The 18,547-nt window shown below is 44.2% G+C and overlaps 1 long non-coding RNA gene across 1 annotated transcript in view; it reads right to left on the bottom strand.

The window, feature by feature from the left end:
* Positions 1–11,603, bottom strand: part of LOC133218437 (uncharacterized) — an 84,719-nt gene extending 73,116 nt beyond the window's left edge. The window contains exon 1 of the long non-coding RNA XR_009727156.1: positions 11,568–11,603. This is a non-coding gene — a long non-coding RNA (uncharacterized LOC133218437). The remainder of the gene's footprint in view (positions 1–11,567) is intronic.
* Between the last annotated feature and the right edge of the window lie 6,944 nt (positions 11,604–18,547).

The raw sequence follows: 18,547 nt of genomic DNA, 5'->3' as shown, positions 1-18,547 counted from the left end.
TAATAACTGTCTTCTTTTGTAGCTCGGCCACATGGAAGTTTCCCCAGAAAGAACGTTAACTTCCTTTGCACGATTTCAAGTTATTTCTGACCATGACCACAGTAGAGTTATTTGACCTGGCAGCTCTCTCTCTGTCCTTGTTTACAGCAATGCCTTCATGATCTCTCTGAAAAAATCAGCCTAAAATCAATATACAGCTTGGAAATGAGCAGCCTTAACAGCTGTAGCTGTTTCAGTCGTGCCCTCTCCTAAACCAGGACGTGCCAGGTAGCATTACCTACTGTTACCTTTAATTCTAAAGGCTTACTCCATCTCCTATTAGTGTCAGCAGCAAAGATACCAGTGCTTGCAATGAAAGCAAGTAGAGTTTTAAGACTTTGCCAAAGAACAGACCTTAAGTACACGTTGTTTTGAGTGAGGATTCAGGGATGCATGAGTCCCAAGTGTTTTGCTTGAGTGCAGTCTGGTAAAGTAGACAATAACTGTGACTGTGTGTATTATGTTAAAGTCCCATCTAGAACTTGGCTGTAAATCAGGATTTTTAGCTGTATGAATAGGACTGGGGTAGATCCCTGTTGACTCTCAAGGTTCTACAGCTGTTAGTAAAAATAAATGCTAAGTAGTGAGTCTTTCAGCAAATGTCTTTAGCACACCATCCCTCCCTCTTTTCTTCTCTAGAACTGCATAGTCAGTGTTTATAGAAGACTAAACATACTGCGTGGTACAAGAGCTTAAAGATTAATTAGTAAACAATTATGATACACTTTGAAGAGGAGAAGGGTTGAGTATGATTATGATAGAGATACATTTGTGGGCTATGGGCCATTCAGAGTATTGCCAGTAATTAAAGATATGTTCTTTACCGCTTCAAGTAGCTCTCTTCTAATTAGCTTTTATAAATGTATATATCTGTGGTATCATCAAGCAATTTTCCTGAGCATACAGGTTTTGTTGTTATAGATTATGTGAGATGATTGCATGCAGTGTTATTTTTGTGGTTGCTTATTAAATGAGTTTAACTGCCTATGTTCTCAATCGCTATAAATCAGCATCACTCCAGGCTGGGGAGCTGTGCTGATTCACACCAGGCAACGCTGCATTCAATGGGGTTTGCTGCATGTTGGGATCTCCTATTGTCAGTGGAATGTGGTCAGGCCAAGAGGCTCTGCCCCGCAGTACTTGAGAGTGGAAGGGAAAAGGTGTGTATTTTCCTTGGGGTCTCAGAGCTGTGTGCTTTCCAGGTGTCAGTCATACCGATGAGGAATAACAATCATTTACTCATTCAACTATTCAAAAGCAAAATAGTCTACATCCCAGGAGATCTTGGTTTCAACTCCATCCCTTTCATTGCCCTGCTTGAGGAGCATATTCACAGCCCAAGAGAAATGATTTGTATTTGGAGTGCTTTAGCTGGTCAGGAATCCTGATGCACAGTTCTGCTGCTTGAGGCAAACAATGTATGGACACAACAGGTACAACACAGAAAGTGAAGTTGTATCAGATACAGGAACACCCCTCTGGGAAGCCTGGCTTTACTGGTTGAGGTCTCTGGGGTAGATGCAACCTGTTTAAGGAGAGAAAAGCAAGATCCATTTATTGAAGCACTTAACAGGAAAAATGCGAGTCCTTGCCAAGGGGCAAGAATGTAGGTGACCTTGGCTGCAGTAAGAATATATTGTTCCCATTCAAGAGAGAACAGAAACAAGGAGCTGTGCTCACTCCAATGTCAGGGAAAAAAAATGTTTGTGTTCAGTACGTTGGAGAAATGTCCAGAAATAGCTCACCTTAGTGAAAATATTACTTCTGGAATATTACCAAGGTCAGCAAGACCCTGACTTATCAATTCTGTTAATGTTCACATAAATTCAGGCTGTCAAACACGAACTTGTCCAACCAAGATACCATAAAAGACTTTTATCTGTGTCTCCCTTCTCTGTATTTCTTTCCTTTTTTGCACACTTCCATCCTTTTCCCATTGCAATTTAGAGGCTGAGCCTATGGCAAGGCAGGAATTCAGGGGTTCAGGTTTTAAATAAAGCAGGAAAGGTAGATTCTGCAATGCCTTAAATAATACACAGTTCCCAAAATGTCCTGTGAGTGTAGCTATGTCTGTGAGCAGGACATCAATGTCTTGACAAGGAGCTGCTGGACAGCCCACTGCTATGGTTATTTCTCTGGTGAGTAATGGTAAGGAATGACGGCTCAGCATATGGCATGTGGTTCTCTATTGGGGTTTGGTTCTGCTAAACAGCTTGGCTCTGAATTAACAAAGCAAGTTATTGCGTGTTTAAAGTGAGGCATACAATGTGTGTAACCTGTGTGGTTGAAGGAAACTGTTTATGGGCTCCAAGAAATTGAATTTGAATCATAAGCTCAAAGAAAGTGAATTGAAATTGAAAATGACCAAGGTGCTGCAGCTCCTGTGTGTGCTGCTGGGCAATCTGGATCTTGTTCTGCACTAGAGCACCCTCAAGACTGCTCTAAATTAAATCAGTGATGATGCTGTTTGAGCACACTGATGCTGGTTTAGGTTTGTGGACCATGACCCCTTGGTCTTGATGCCAGCCCCACTGCAGCGGAGTCTTCAGCTCCCCATTTGCAAAGAGACTGAGCAGGCACTTTGCTGCAGGAGAGAAACTCTCCCAGTTTAAAGTTCCCTTTAAAAGTGTAGTTACAGATGCAACACAGCCTGTTCTTTGCTTAAACGTTCATGGGGTGATTTGTCAATTATAGAAGAGGCAATGAACAACTTGCACTTTTCTGTCTTTGTTTCCCTCTGCCTGTTTCTTACTGCTTTAAAACAATAACTACATATATCAGAGAGGCTGATAAGCAATGAGAAGCCCGGGGGTACTGGTGACATTTCACAGGATGAAGTTAAGAGATAGCTGACCTAATGTGACAAGTGTCTTTTTTCAAGTCTTTGCTAATAGCAGTAACCACTTAGACTCCTTAGGTGTGTGTCAAATGCCATGGGCAGTCAACTGAATCATGTCAAAAGGCTGCCTCTCATGACTAAATAGTCTCATATCAGCACAAAGCCCTGTAAATCCACCAGGTGGACTTTAATCATTTTGCTTTCAATGGATTTTGGGTAGCAAGAAGTGGCTGAGAGGCTAATATTTCACCCACTGTGCCTGCGAGGTTTGGGTTACCGCTCCCTGATGCTGACTGTCCTTTTAGCTGCACGGCGTGCTTTGGTTTTCCATTGTTGGTCCTTTGAGGTCCTGAGCTGATAACAAAGCTGGGGGAATTTTCTGTTCCTTCTCACAGGGCTTCAGGCAATCTTGACCTACACTGATTTTTGAAGCACTTTGTAGTAGAAATCCTGTTTGGATGAGTCTGGGGGGAAAGGTTTCAAGCACAGTCTGGGGTTTACTATAGAGCGTAGCTGAGATCCTCTATCTGAGCTCATGTATTGACCTTGCAGTGACAGAGCGCTTAATGACTAGCACTGATGAATTTGCACTTGTGTATCAGTAGTTGAGGGATATCAAGCATGAGAAGTAAACTCTAAGGCAGTTTGTGCCTGGGTATGATGGTAAAGTATTGTCCTCCTATTTTGTGTGCTCAAATTTAGTCAGACAATCCTAAACCAGGCTTCTATTTCTCTTGGTGCTTTATAAACACATACCTAGAAAATCCAAAGAGATTCCAGTCTATTTGTGTTAACCAGAAGTACATGTGACAGGCAGGTGTTATTCTAAGGCAGAAAAGAACTAGCATTCCAAAATGGGTCTGTAAAGTGAATTTTGAGGTTGCTGTGCAGTATTATGCTTAGAAATGAATATAGCAAATGATAGTGAACTGTTGGAAATAGGTTAAATTCTGCAGTATAAACACTTATGTATCTTGGATATTAATATAAGTGCTATGGAAAATCATTCCTTTACTGCTTTCCCCTTCTCCTCTCCCAGTTTCCAGTCTTTTACCTATTGCCCTCCAATCCTTGTGACTTCCTCCAGAAGAGGAATGATGCTCTTTCCGATAGTGTCTACAGCAGGAAAACCCTGAGTTGGTTTTGGCTGTTCCCCAGAAGAAAGTAAGTCACAGAATGTGGCAAGAAAAGTCAGTGTGAGCTCCTCTGAACACTGGTGTACGTCCTCTGGGCCTGGAGGGCCCACTGCTCTGTGTCTGCATTTCTCCCTGAGTCTGTGCTTTATCACTTGGCCTGTAGGTTGCCCATAGCTGTGAGTAGATGCTCTCCTCATTATTCACTTGCATTGCAGTAGAAGTCACTGCCAAGAGCCTGCCCAGCTTCTGATCCCAGCCTCCCTACCAGAGCTACTGTCTCCACAGCAGAAAACATGAGCAATCCCTAATCTGGTTCAATCCGCATGAGCCAGTTCAGTCCCTCTTCACTAATATGGGTCATTCTGAATGTAGTGGTTTAAGAGGTGTTTATGTGAGCAACACCACTGTGGAAGTTGTGACCTTTAGGAGAAGGGATGGTGGACACCAAAGGGGAAGAGATGGTCACCAAACCCCCACCTCTTTTCACTCCGAAGGTCTGCCCAGTGCTGCCTTCTGCAGCTTGGGGCCATGAGCTGCCTGGTCAAAGTCAAGTGTTTCTGTAGTCACTGGAGCGGAAGAGAGCTTAAAGGGAGGGATTTGAAAGCTGATAGTGGAACGGATTTGTCATGTTTACAATGAATCCCTTCCGTGCTTAAGAAGCACTTTGCAGGAAAGCATGAAGGTCCTCATTTGGAGCAGTCGTTGGTGGGCAGGAGACTGTTCCCACCAGCCAACAGGATTTGTAAGTCTGTGATATATGGTGATGCAGGAAAGAATAGGCTGAGAGCGACCTGAAAATGAAGATAAATTGATGCAGCGTAAGAGGAGAACAACCATGAGGTCCATGATGTCCATTTCCTTATTATTTGCTGTTCTTGGTTCAAATAGACCATAGGAAGTGCTAAGTCCTCTAGCAACATATAGCAAATTGCATGGGACCACAGTTGTTTCAAAATGTACCAATATTTGCAGGATTCAATGTGCAGAATTAATAGGGAAAAAACCCCAACTTTTCCCACAGTGCTAAAAGGTGTCTGAATAAACCATAAAGAATTCAAATGGTACATGGCACTTTTCTGTATTTCTTTTTCATGAAAAGCATATGAGTAAATATACATACCTATATATAAAAAAGCTTTTTTGATAGAAAAAACTTATATACAAGGATGAGGGAGAGCTAAGACAGAAAACTATTGGAGTGGTATAGTTTTTAAGTTAGCTCTATAAACTGTTGAATTAGGTTGTGAAATTAACACAAAAAGGATTTAAATAGCTGTAACTTTAAGAAATGCTCCATCCCTGGCAGTGTTCAAGGCCAGGTTGGACAGAGCCTTGGGTGACATGGTTTAGTGTGAGGTGTCCCTGCCCATGGCAGGGGGGTTGGAACTGGATGATCTTAAAGTCCTTTCCAACCCTAACTATTCTGTGATTCTATGTGGGATTTCAGGCAGTCTTGTGCTAAGTTTTGGTCAATGAGGCTTTTTTAGCCATCACTTTCAGTCTACTCTTTTTCTTTCTTTCTTTCTTTTTTGAAGACTCATTGTTAGAAAAACTTTAACTACATGAACAGGAAAAAGAAACTTTGACAAATCAAAACTCTCCAAAGACTTATAAGCCAGGATGAAAGATTGACTTAATGGAGCAGTATAGTTTTGCTGCAGCAAGGAGCCTCCCAATCCTCTGATTAGACTGATATAGATTTTCTAGAGATTAGCCAAATCTGAAATGCATTACCAAAAAAATCCACTGTGACAAAACAGTTTTGACAGCATAAATGAAACCTAAAGCAATGTAAAATGTAATTACTGCAGCTATCCCTGTGACCCCTCGGTATTCGCTGCCTTGCTCTGGCCTCGAGAGAGCTTGGGCCTATTTCCCACCTCTATTTTTCTGCATGTTTGGCAGGAGTACTTTTAGTCTATTCCTTTTCTTTAGCACCCCCTTTTCTGGTTCCTTTGCATTCTAACATGGCTTTGGGTGAAAAGACTTTAAATCAGTAAGGGATTGGGAGGTTATGAGGAGGGTACAGGAAGGTCAGAGACAAACCGGAATCAATCCCTTACTGCCTTTCCACGTGCTTTGGTGGTGGGGCTGTGATCACTTTATTTAACTTGCAGAGGACCAGGAGAAGTGCTGGGGCTTATTTACATTCCAGTGGAATAGAGGGGCCCTTGCTGGTACTAGGAATTCATAGTGCATGTCTATGCAGATACTGTTTCTACCTTGAAGAAACCAAGGCACCATGAGACAGAAGAGGAGGAAAAAGACATGGAAGTCCCAAGATAATGCAGAAGGTGTAGGAGTGTTGGCCCAGTGCTTTACCCTCTAAATAGACCTGCTTTCCACCATGAGGTGCCTTGGCATCAGCCACACAGCGTCAGGGATGCAGCTCTACCTGCCAGTGTTTTCTTCTGAAAAGCCTCTTCAGAACTGACTTCTTTTCATGCCGAAGGTAACTTGGTGGATCTACTGACTATTGTCTTGTATGTGTCATATTTATACCCAAAGAAACAGTGCTGATTTGCTTCTCCCTATGCTCTCCTGGTGAGGGAAAGATAGAATCATAGAATAGTTAGGCTTGGAAAGGACCTTAAGATCATCCAGTTCCAACCCCCCTGCCATGGGCAGGGGCACCACACACTAAACGATATCACCCAAGGCCTCGTCCAACCTGGCCTTGAACACTGCCAGGGATGGAGCATTCACAACCTCCCTGGGCAACCCATTCCAGTGCCTCACCACCCTAACAGGAAAGAACTTCTTCCTTATATCCAATCTAAACTTTCCCCATTTAAGTTTTAACCCATTACCCCTTGTCCTGTCACTATAGTCCCTAATGAAGAGTCCCTCCCCAGCACCCCTATAGGCCCCCTTCAGATACTGGAAGCTGCTCTGAGGTCTCCACGCAGCTTTCTCTTCTCCAGGCTGAACAGCCCCAACTTTCTCAGCCTGTCTCCATACAGGAGGTGCTCCAGTCCCCTGATCATCCTTGTGGCCTCCTCTGGACTTGTTCCAACAGTTCCATGTCCTTTTTATGCTGAGGACACCAGAACTGCACACAATACTCCAGGTGAGGTCTCATAAGAGCAGAGTAGAGGGGCAGGATCACCTCCTTCAACCTCCTGGTCACGCTCCTTTTGATGTAGCTCAGGATACGGTTGGCTAACTGAAGACAGTGTGATGGAAACAGCTTGAATACAAAAGTCTGTGTCACAGTAAGGAACTTCTTCCTTATATCCAGTCTGAAATTCCCCTGTTTCAGGTTGAACCCATCACCCCTTGTCCTATCGCTACAGTCCCTGATGAAGAGTCGCTCTCCAGAAGCATCCTCCACTGATCCAGCCAGCACAGCCCACGGCTGTTCAGAGGGAGCACTGGCCCTCTTGGCTGTGTTTGGTACCAAGTCTTAAGAAAACCTCCAGCTGCCATAGTGGTATCAGCTGTAAACTAAGCCACAGGTTCCCCAGATGGTTTTGCTCTCTGGAAAACTGGCAGCCCTCCAGTTTTCATAGGCCTTGCTTCCATTTCCACCCCCTTGTCATCATAAATCTTAATTAAAATGGCTCTTCTGAGTGGCTTGGTAGTGGCACAATCGAAGTCTGGAGAAGAGAAGGCTCAGAGGGGACCTGAGCGCTGCCTACAACTGCCTGACAGGAGGATGGAGCCAGGAGGGGCTGGGCTCTGCTCCCAAGGAACAAGGGATGGGACAAGAGGAACCGGCCTCAAGCTGCACCAGGGCAGGTTTAGATGGAGCTGAGGAACAATTCCTGCCCCAGAGGGTGCTCAGGCATTGGAACAGGCTGCCCAGGGCAGGGCTGCAGGCACCGTCCCTGCAAGTGTTCACACCCCATGGAGACGAGGCCTCAGTGCCATGGGTTAGTGGTGGCCTTGGCAGGGCTGGGGTAAGGGTTGGACTTGGTGACTTTAAAGGTCTTTTCTAACCTACTCAATGCTACATTTCTATGATTCTGTGACTTTTTTAATGAGCTGCTCCTCATGTCTTTAGCTCACTTAGAACTTCAGATGGAAATGCTGCAGGAAAGGGAACCTTCATGGATAGCACGATGGCTTTCCAGTACTGACGTCAACAGGTTTCCAGTCATTTCTGTAAGTACTTTTACTGTACTGTATGATTAGAGCAACTGCAGTAAAAGAAATGCCATCCCTGTTTTATGCCACATCATGAGCTTCATTGAGAACCCAAATCAGAGCTCACAGTACCTGGCAGCACTGGCTGCCTGTTGCATAGGTTTACATTTATGTATGTTAATGCAGCCAGAATGGTTTTCTTGCCCTGGAATTTAATGCATTTTTGATTTGCTAATCTCTCTCAAAGCTATACATCACTTCAGCCAAGGGATTATGGCTTCTTTAGTAAATCAAAAATATACTGCTCAATTAAGTCAATCTTTCACATCAGCTTATAAGTCTTTGGAGATTTTAAACTTGTAAAAGGGGATTTTTCAAGCAGGATTTAAACTTTTATAACAATGCAAGAAACCAGCAAGAAATACAAAAGAAATAGACGTTACAATTAAGTAATGCCCATGCAGAGAGGCATGGTTTTCTCACCAGTGTATAGCTTTGGAGATGCTGACGTTATAGGTGAGGTACAATGAATTCATAAACTTTATCCTTAAATTTCTACTGCTTGGATTCAGGCTAGTGAGATCTGAGGCCAAATTACCCGCAATGTGATATATTCCTGCAGGAAGTTTGGCTGTGTATGATAGGTTGTTTTATCTGATACTTTCTGAATCATCAGTATTGGTGTAAAGAGAGGGGGGAGAAAATGGCTCTAAAGTTTCTCTTGGCCAGAGAAGCTGTGGCTGCCCCATCCCTGGCAGTGTTCAAGGCCAGGTCGGACACAGGGGCTTGGAGCAAGCTGCTCTAGTGGAAGGTGTCCCTGCCCGTGGCAGGGGGTTGGACCTGAGAGAGCTTTAGGGTCCCTTCCAACCTAAACCACTCTGTGATTGACTCTATGATTTTATGAAAATCAACACTTGGATAATTTGTGGGTATACTTCAAACTTATTCTGCAAAGCTTTTAGGCAGAAGTGATTTGCCTAAAGTCACATAGGGATGGCATCAAGTGGAGAATTGAACAGAGCTTTTCTGAGCCCCCATGTAGCATCCACAGGCGTCTGGACTACTCATTCCCCCTTTCTCTGATACAGTGGGGATAGGCTGCTCCTAGATGCAGGCTGAAGGTCTTACACAAAGTGGTTGAAGTCAGTGGGGATCCTTTCAGGGATGTCCGATCGTATGTGTATGGTGGCTGCTGTGTTCCTTTAACCAAGATAATCTTCCAAGCAGCATCACCACAATTCTCCGTGTTGTTGGTATACATTAGTATTGTTCTACTGTGGCCATGCTGGAAAACAGATAATGCCTATAAGAAACAGCAAAGCTTCTGTAAACTGCCTTAGAGCTAAATGAGTTGTTTCACGCATGTCTGGGAAGGACAACAAAGAGCTAAACCCATATAGGAGTCATTTACTTGTGTGCCAAACCAGTGCTGTGTTAGATGGGGCTGAGGTGGCAAGGTGTAAGTCAGAGCACACAAACATGGTGTTGCTAAGTTTGCCTGTAATGCCGTAGGAAGATTAATTTGCTGTGCAGCCCCTGTGTGTAAAACTTATTACAGTAGTTACAATAGCAAAGGCAGTTGTTAAGGCTGAGTTCTAACCCCTGCTCTTGGCTAATAACTCTTTGCTAATAGCTTTCTCAAATTCTTTTTTGCTCTGAGTTTTTCCATGCTCAGTGTTAGCCCTAAGGTGAATTTTTTGGGGAGTCTGGGAGGGTTTTGAATTATGAGAACATGAATAAAATACATCTTTCCTCCGCATGTTTTAATGGAACTTTTGCATTCTGAGAACTTTCTGAAGCATCAGATTTGTTTTGTAGCCCTGAGAAAGGAAAGAGAGCAGCGTAATTGATGTCTGCAGAATATCCTGGCTCATGAAACTGGTGACTGTGTGTGGTCACAGCAGCTTTAAAGATGAAGGATGACATTCTCAAAAGTATCTAATGGTGGAGGCCCATTTCAAAAGCACCATTGACACTGAGGAGATTAAATGTCATAGAATCTTGTAGGATGGAGGCACTTGCGTGCCTGCCGCTCTTGAAAGGAGAAGGCTGTTTTAATAGAGCTGGGCCAGGAGTGTTTCACTTCTCATGAGGTGTGGGGTTATTCTGATCCCCAACTTGGATCAGGAACCTGCTAAGATACTGCAGTTGCATAGCTCCTGTGATGTGCCACATAGGTAAAGTCATATGGAAGACCATGGTGAAGTGCCGGGAATGTGTAGTGAGGGATTTCGCCTCTGTGCAAGGATGGGAATCCTTGGCTAGGAGGCTCAGTGCACACTGATTCAATGTGCACCTCTGAGCCAGAGGTTTGAAACCGTTCTTGAATGTGATGAGTGAATAAAGCAAAAATACTTTTAAGCAGATCTACATGGGAAAGGGTTACAACCTATATCTGACTAGCCTATGTATACCTTTAACACCATTTGCTTTGATTTCAATGGTATCTTAAAGGGTTTCAGCTGAGCTCCACTCGAGCTCTTCTATTAGAAGCCTTAGAAGCCACCAATACCAGAAGCAGAAAAATGTGCTGCTTCAGTGGCTCCTATGGACTTCCCATGACCGTTGGCAAGCTGTGACTAAATAGATTCAATTGCCTGTGTCTTCTATTGTCTTCCACTATCCTGTTCCCATATTGTGTAAGTGCTTTTCCAGCCCTTCCTGGAGCTCCAACATGGGTGAACGTTCATGGAGGAGCTGAATTTCCACCAATGAATTTGGTACCAAATGCAAGATGCCTTGATCTGGTGATGCTGCCTGGGTGAAGGCTGCTGGAGTTAAAGATGTTTCAGTTACTGGTGCCTCCATCAGAGTTTCCTTATGTGTCGATCCCTAGAACATCATATATTTACAATGAATGAAAGAAGTCTTGTTTTTCTGGATTTGCTGGAAAGCAGTCTGGATATATCACTGGATTTGCAGTTGTTAGAAATCCCCCAATGCTTTAAATAACTGCAAAAAAGCAGTGCTAGAATAACGTGAAAGCTGCAGAGTCCAAAGTTGATAGCAGGGAGAGTCTGAAATCTGTGTCTTGTATCACTAACCCGTGGTACACGTACACAGAGTGAGACTAGGAGGCATTTTCCAGTTCAGTTTTCCTTGTTAAATGTAATGTGTTACCATTTATTATTTCATCTATGCTTTACAACACACGGGACATATAATGGGGCTGGGTTAATACTGTGGGTGGAAAGTTCAGGTTTGGAATTGTTTTGCTCTTCTGGCCTTATTTTCTTTGTTTAACCTGGATTTAGTGACAGCTTTTACATCTGTATCTATCTCATATGCAGAAGGTTTGAATGCCTGAATACATGCCGGAGGGCACACCCCAGGACCAGCAGGACTGCTGCTCCCAACTGCATTAAGCTGAATGAGCCTTTGACACCTTCAGGTCTTTTGTGTTCTCCCTCATTTGCTGGGTGACGAGGGGCAGCTTCCCTTTACTCACTGGCAGCAAGGCAAACATAGAATCATGGAATGGTTTGGGTTGGAAAGGACCTTAAAGCTCATGCAGTTCTAACCCCTTCCCATGGGCAGGGACACCTTCCACTAGACCAGGTTGCTCCAAGCCCCATCCAGCCTGGCCTTGGACGCTGCCAGGGATGGGCATTTACAACATCCTTAGGTGCGTTGCTGACTTTGTTGATTCTGCCTTAGTCTACAATGAATGCTCATGGGCATCTCTCCTAAATTGTTCTGGTGCCCATCAGGTGGATGATGGAAAGTTTCCTGCCAGCTTTGGTGGGGTTTGTTCAGCCCCTTCCTTTGGATCAGTTTAAGAGCAGTTAGAAAAAAAGGATCAGAAAGATCAGTTTTGGGAAGGGACTCCATATGAATTGACTAACTCTGTGTGTACAGTATGAGGAAAAATGCATCTTATCTGAAACTTGGTGACAATATCAAATGGTTTTAGAAAAGATATTGTAAATAAGCAGTGTGTAAATGTGCAAACTGAGAGACTCAAACCACACAGTGAATGTTTGGACTGATTTATTTTGCTCTATTGCTTCCTTCTCAGCATATCTGTTGCTCTAAACCTGTAGTACATAACACTTTCCTTTCCTTGCCTTTCTGTGTGCCGTGCATGTTTGGGCTTTGAAATCCTGGGGGATTTTAGTTTCCTTAGGACAGTTCCCCCCAGACCTTTGCACTGAATCTGGTGTGCATCAGAGCTGCCATGTGCTAAGCAGCTAAAGTGCGTTACCAATGGGGGAATAATTATCAGCCCCAGATTATGGCATTATTAACGCCTTAATACTGATAACTCTTAGCAGTTCACAAGACCGTCAAATGGTTTCCCTTTAATACTGTCCCAGATTTTCCAGCAAGCCCTGGAGAACTGGAGATAACCTGACAGCCCAATAGAGTTTGATGTATGTGTCTGGAGAGGGGGAAGGAAAAAAACCAGGTTGAGATCCTCCAGACAAGCCAATGTCTTTAATGGCTTCCCTAGATTAAAATAATCCCTATGGGAAATCCACTATGACAACAGTTCTTATACAGATTTTGTGATTTTCCAGTCAGTGCTTCTGTGCCACGACCACTCTTTGAAACTGTTTGTGTTAGTGAAAGGCCACATTCTCAGAGACTTCTTGTTTTTTTCTCTCAAAAGAATGTGTTTTAACTCCATTAAGAAGAGCTTGAAGTTCTCACTTTCTTCCTTGGGCATTAGCGTGCCTATTAGTCCTGTATCTTGTGAATGTTTGACAACGCAAAGAAATGTAGAGGTCACTTCTGACTCTCATATGAAAGGTCATCCTGGTGTTTGCACTTAAGTACAGTATTTATAACATGGGTGATTTCATCCATCAGCCCTTTAGGGGATTGAAGAATTAGGCTGCGTGACAGCAGGCCAGGCAGTAACAATACTAAAACACTAACTAGTGTTGATTTAAAATCCAAATGAGAGGACAGATTTGCAGCCCTGAAATCAGGCACACTTATTGCTATTCAGATGTAACAAATCTAGCCCTGAACAGAAAACTCTTCAGAACAGAAAACCCTGTTCACAAACAACACCCAAGGCCAGATTCTTCATGTGGGGAGACTTTTAAAGAGCTCAGATTAATTTAGCAATGCTTTGTTGGTGGAAAAAGTTGTCATCTCTAATAGTAATAGGAATTTAAAGCTGCTGGAGAAGCTTTAAAGCACTGGGGTGTGGGGGAATCTGTGAGAGACAGAGATTGAAAGACTGGAGTATTTCTGTGGGTGTCCACTGAGACCCAAGATCATGTTTGCAGCATCGTTGCACTTAACCTTTGTACCTTTGCTTCAGGTTATATGATCCCTCAGAAAGCTGTGAATGTGAAGAAGGTCACGCTATGATTTGTGTCCCTGCCACTAAAATACTGTTGGAACACATTGCTGTGGCCACAGGTCACAGATTGTCAAATTAGGAAGGAATATTAGACTTCTCCTGCTTGCTACCAGTTGCATGGGGCTTTTGGCTGTTAATGGTCATTTAAATAGCAGCTTCTCTTGTTCCCACTTTGATTCGGTAGTCGTGGCAATCAGGTTGATTAATTTGTGTCTAAGCCTTGTGTTTCTGTATAGTAAATAGCTCTGAAGCACTTTACAGCAGTTTTGTAGTGTACATTATTATTGCAGCACCCTCTGGCTCATCTACCTACTTTACCCCTCTGAAAGATTAATCCTTAGGTAAGTTATGGGAAAAGCGTCACTATCACTGATTTAGGATGGTGTCTTAGACACGATGCAAATGTTCATGTCATATTGAGGTTTAGATAGCAAAATGGAATTAAACACGCTGTTAATGATTTAAGACCCAAATTCATGGCCAAAGGCTACATAGTATGAGATACTTCAGATACTTAGCTAAAAAGTTCAATCTGAAGGTACAGAGGGGTGGTGGTGAATGGTGCAGCCCACCTGCACTTGAACACTGCCAGCACCTCAGCACCCTCATAGGGAAGAACTTCTCAATATCTCATCCCAGTCTCCCCTCTGTCAGGTTAAAGCCACTGCCCCTTGTCCTGTCACTACGTGCTTTTGTAAAACGTCTCTCTCTTGCTTTCTTCTATTCTCCTTTAGGCACTGGGAGCTGCTCTGAGGTCTCCCCTGAGCCTTCTCTTCTCCAGGCTGAACCAGCCCAGCTCTCTCAACCTGTCTCCATAGGAGAGCTGCTCCAGCCCTCTGAGCGTCTTTGTGGTCTCCTCTGGACTTGCTTGAACGTTTCCACATCCCTCTTGTGCTGGGGACCTGTTCATGACTCTGCAGATCAACTTTCCCAGCAGAGTAGGATCATGCTACACCCAGCTCCCCTGCTAGGCATATCTCTCTTACCCTCCTAATAAGCTTTACACAAGCAGCCCAGGTCTTCTTATAAAGTGATGCACTGCCAGTAAACAGGGCTGCTGGCACCCAGGAGCAGAGCCTGCCTAGTGACATCTGCCCCATCACTGTGTGCTGCAGTGGGACAGAAGGGGCTCACTCAGTCCTGTGTCACACAGTCAAAAGGCTGCTCTGGGTTAGCAGCTCGCTGGCTGGAGTGCTGTGCTTGATGGGTATGTGAAATCAAACCACCTTGGAGAGGGGTTAAGCTGTGGTTTGTTGTAACACTTGGGAAGGAGAAAGTCAAAGGTACCAAAATAGATTTCAATGGGGGTCAGCTCTGGATGGGGTGACCTTTCTGCTCTGACCACTACCCAGCTTAAGGTTAAACTGTACTGCTCCAATCTCAGCACTGTTTACATGATAGGCTCTAAAAACAACGCTGCTCCATCAAATTTTCACACTTCCATTTGTTTTAAGAGTTAGGGAAATAAAATAATCAGCATTTCAGAAATTCCTCTTCTCGCCTGAATGAAACAGGCAGTCCCACAACTTCGTTTTCAGCTGCTTTTCCTGTTTCCCACACACTGCAGTCAGCAACCTTTGCCCAGGGCAGGGTGACCGCTGATTCATATGGAAGACCCGAGTCCTGCCTGTGGCGGTGGGGATGCTCTGGCAAATAGGATGTTTGTTCCGCTTGCAGGCCAAGGGAAAAGGAATTTCTGGAATGATATGGGTAAAAAAAAGTACTTGTTTCTTTTGGCAGTCTTACTTGGACAGTCCTTGAGCTGTTGTGTGGTGGTTCTGTGTACACCGAGGAAACCCAAGCAAACAGGCTGCCCTGGGCTATCAGCATGGCTGGAAGTTTCCAACATGTTTTTCCTGCATATCAAGAATTTGGATCTTTGCCACACAATCATTCTACAGAACCGTGAGTGGGAAGCACTCCAGTTGTGCTCAGTCTTAAGTTCTCCAACTACTGCTTTTCCAGGAATGGTCAGTGCAGCCCCCATCAAATGAGATACCTGAGTTTTCCCTCTGTTGATCTAATTCTTTACAAGCAACTGTCCCTTCTGAGCTGGTTTTAGTGCTTACAAGGGTGTTGTATTCATCTAATCCTTGCCACCCCTCACCTGTATCATTACAAAGCAGTGACAAGGCTGTTTACCATGATGGTACTAGCAGTTTTCATGGCCCTCAGTGTTACTCAGCAGCAATGCTCCAAGGAGACCTTATAACAGTCTTCTAAAACCTAATGGAGGCTACAAGAAATGTGGAGAGGGACTTTTTACAAGGGTCTGTAGTGACAGGACAATGGAGAATGGGTTTAAACTGACAGAGGGGAGATTGGGATGAGCTCTGAGCAGAAGCTCTTCCCTGTGAGGCTGCTGAAGCGCTGTGTCCAGAGCAGCTGTGGCTGCCCCATCCCTGGCAGTGCTCAAGGCCAGGTTGGACAAAGGGGCTTGGAGCAAGCTGCTCTAGTGGAAGGTGTCCCTGCCCATGGCAAGGGGCCGAAACGGGGTGAGCTTTAAGGTCCCTTCCAACCCAAACCAGTCTGGGATTCTATTCTATGATTCTGTAATCTCACCCAGTCGCCCCACTCCTGCTATGGCTTCAGTGCAAGTAGCTCAAGCCTGTGCTTGGGAAAACCTCTTTTGGTTGGCTTTCATGTTGAACTTGTGCTGGGAGAGTATTTTCACAGCTTTTCAGGCTTTGTTGTTGTTGTTGCTGCTACTATGTTCAAATGAAAGGCCTATTTCCAGCTTGTTTAGGAGAAGGCAATTTATATAGGTTGCTGTCTCCCTCTCTGCCCTTCCCCATCCCAGCCCTGTGTGCTCTTTCGTGACCTCTGGGGCAGTTCAAACTTTCTGTTTTACTTTCTTGTACAAAGCAGAACTGAAGAACTCTTTGGTAGCATATATATAGAGAGATTATAGTTACAGGAATCCTCTCCAAGCTTTATTTATCAGGGAAATAGCAGAAGAGTTGCTCATCTTGCCCATAAACAGGCTTCCGGTGCTTCAGACCAAAGCTGTTTAGTCCCTGTTCGTTCTGTTTAGTCCATGGTTAAAACAAAAATGAAAGTCTAAGATGTAAATCAGCTGATTAGTCTCTCTTGCTGTGTTCAGACCTGGGTAGCTGGGTGAGAGCAGAGAGTGGTGCTTTGGACCTGTGCCTGGCTATTCGCAGCTCTGCCATCCGGCCAGGGATGACCTTAGCTGAGCCTCTGTGCCTCTGTTTCCATCTGTGTGAAAAGTTCATCGTGATCCTGACTTCTTTTTCCTGTTTTTTGAAAGGATTTTGACCCCTGCTGCTGAAAAGAGCCAGACCCTGCTCTTCATGATTCCCCCAGGTGCATGGGATAAAAGCAGGCTGCCTTGGAGGAACAGGCTCCCTTCTTTGGGGAGCTCGGTGTTGCTGGAGGTGCAGGGCTGTCTGAAGTGTTTACATCCTGCACTTCTAAAGCCATATCTGTAGGCCATCACTTTGGGTTGAAAATTGATTTTATTAGGTGAAAATGAAAATGAACTGAAGAAATGAACTGCAAGCCACATTGCAGCGCTCGGCAAACGCGTTATCCAGCCTTGTGTGCCCGGATGTAATGAATACCCAGAGACCACCTACTTTGAACACTCCTCTGATTTCCCAGTTTCTTTAAAGTCTAATAATATTGGCAATGCAGGATGAAAGCAATTGTGAAAAGTGAAAAAGTCCTTGTTTGCCTATCCTGTCATCTGGGCTCTGTTTCACTGAAGCTGAAAATGAAGGTAACTTGCCTTAATGCTGGAGGACAGCTTTTAGTCTAATTGAACCATGCATCGGCCAGAACCCAGTATTGAGCCTTCAGTCTCGGGTTAATCCCTTTTATTGGCTTGGGCGCAGGTTATCATCCCTTCTTATCAAACAAGGACCCCTTTCTTCTTGCTCGGGATCAGAACTAAAAGCCAGTTGAGAAAGAAAATGACAAATTCAAAGCTTTAAGCCTCCCTTCCCCCCCTAAAAACCCCTCCTCGCCCTGCGCATCCACGAGGTGCTCTGCGGCACACACGTTTCAGCTGCAAGGCCTGGGTGCATTTTTGTTGCTAGGAAGCTCCCTCCCCTTTCAGCTGTGATTTCAGCTTCAAAGTGCCCCACTTGGCTCAATTGTCTTGCCCAGCATTTGCTGATCAGCATGTCAGATTAAATTTATGGGCGGTTGACTAGTGCTTAGTATTTGAACACCTGCTCCGGCCTCCTCTCCTGGCACAGCTTTCGGAGCAGAGGTATGTTAAAGCCGTCGATAGCGAGTCTGTGGTGTGGGGCGGTGATGGGTTTAAGGGGAATAAAGATGGCTTTTTGGAGGAGAAAAATAGTAAACAGTTATTTTTGAGTGGTCAAAGTGCAGGATCACAATTCTGACCTTAAACTCAAGGAATCTGCTGAAACCAACATGGCCAAAAAATCCCTCATGTTTATTATCAGACTGTTTTACCATGATTATAGGGCAAATCACCAAAAAGTAAGTTAAAAGATGCACTCTGCACACTTTAAAAACAGTCAACGGCTTTAAAATGAAATAATAGGAGACCTTCGACAAAGATTATTCTGTGTATGCTTCTCATTTATCCTATACTGGGTTTTGGGAGTCACTTATTCTGACATGGTGTTATTTAAGTGTATAAAACAACCAAAAAAATCCCACGCTCTTTTCTCTATACTCAGTCCCTGCTTTGGTCTTTTGCAACAGCTTCTACAGTCAGAGCAATCTATTAAACAGGTTTTAGGATGATGGCAAGGAGGAGAAGAGGAGGAGAAACTAAAGGTCAGGACAGGCTAATAGGGGATATAATAAAATAAAGACTTTATAAAGGCCTTGAAATCTTAGTGCTCCTGCAGAAGGGTTTCTTGCATTTCCCTGTGAATCATCTGGTCTGTGACTCTCAGAAACAGGATGCTGGACCAGGCGAACCATGGGTCTGATCCCACTTGGCATTTTAGTTCCCCTTTGCACAGTCCAAACTCCAGCAGTTAACAGCAATTCAAGGTGTATGACCCAGCAAATATTGATGCTTCAGAAGGAATCTGATCCTTTGTCTGTTTCTGGGCTGTTTGGACAAATTCTTCCCGTCCTCTTCTGTACTCCCTTCAAGATACTTTCCCCACGGGCATACGG

The sequence above is a fragment of the Neopsephotus bourkii genome, unplaced genomic scaffold (genome assembly GCF_033783945.1).
Source record: "Neopsephotus bourkii isolate Nb327-2 ecotype Australia unplaced genomic scaffold, CSIRO-AGI_Nbou_v1 NB_1250, whole genome shotgun sequence".
NCBI classification, from domain to species: domain Eukaryota; kingdom Metazoa; phylum Chordata; class Aves; order Psittaciformes; family Psittacidae; genus Neopsephotus; species Neopsephotus bourkii.
The sequence above is the reverse complement of the archived record's forward strand: the minus strand, read 5'-3'. Positions and strand labels throughout refer to the sequence as shown.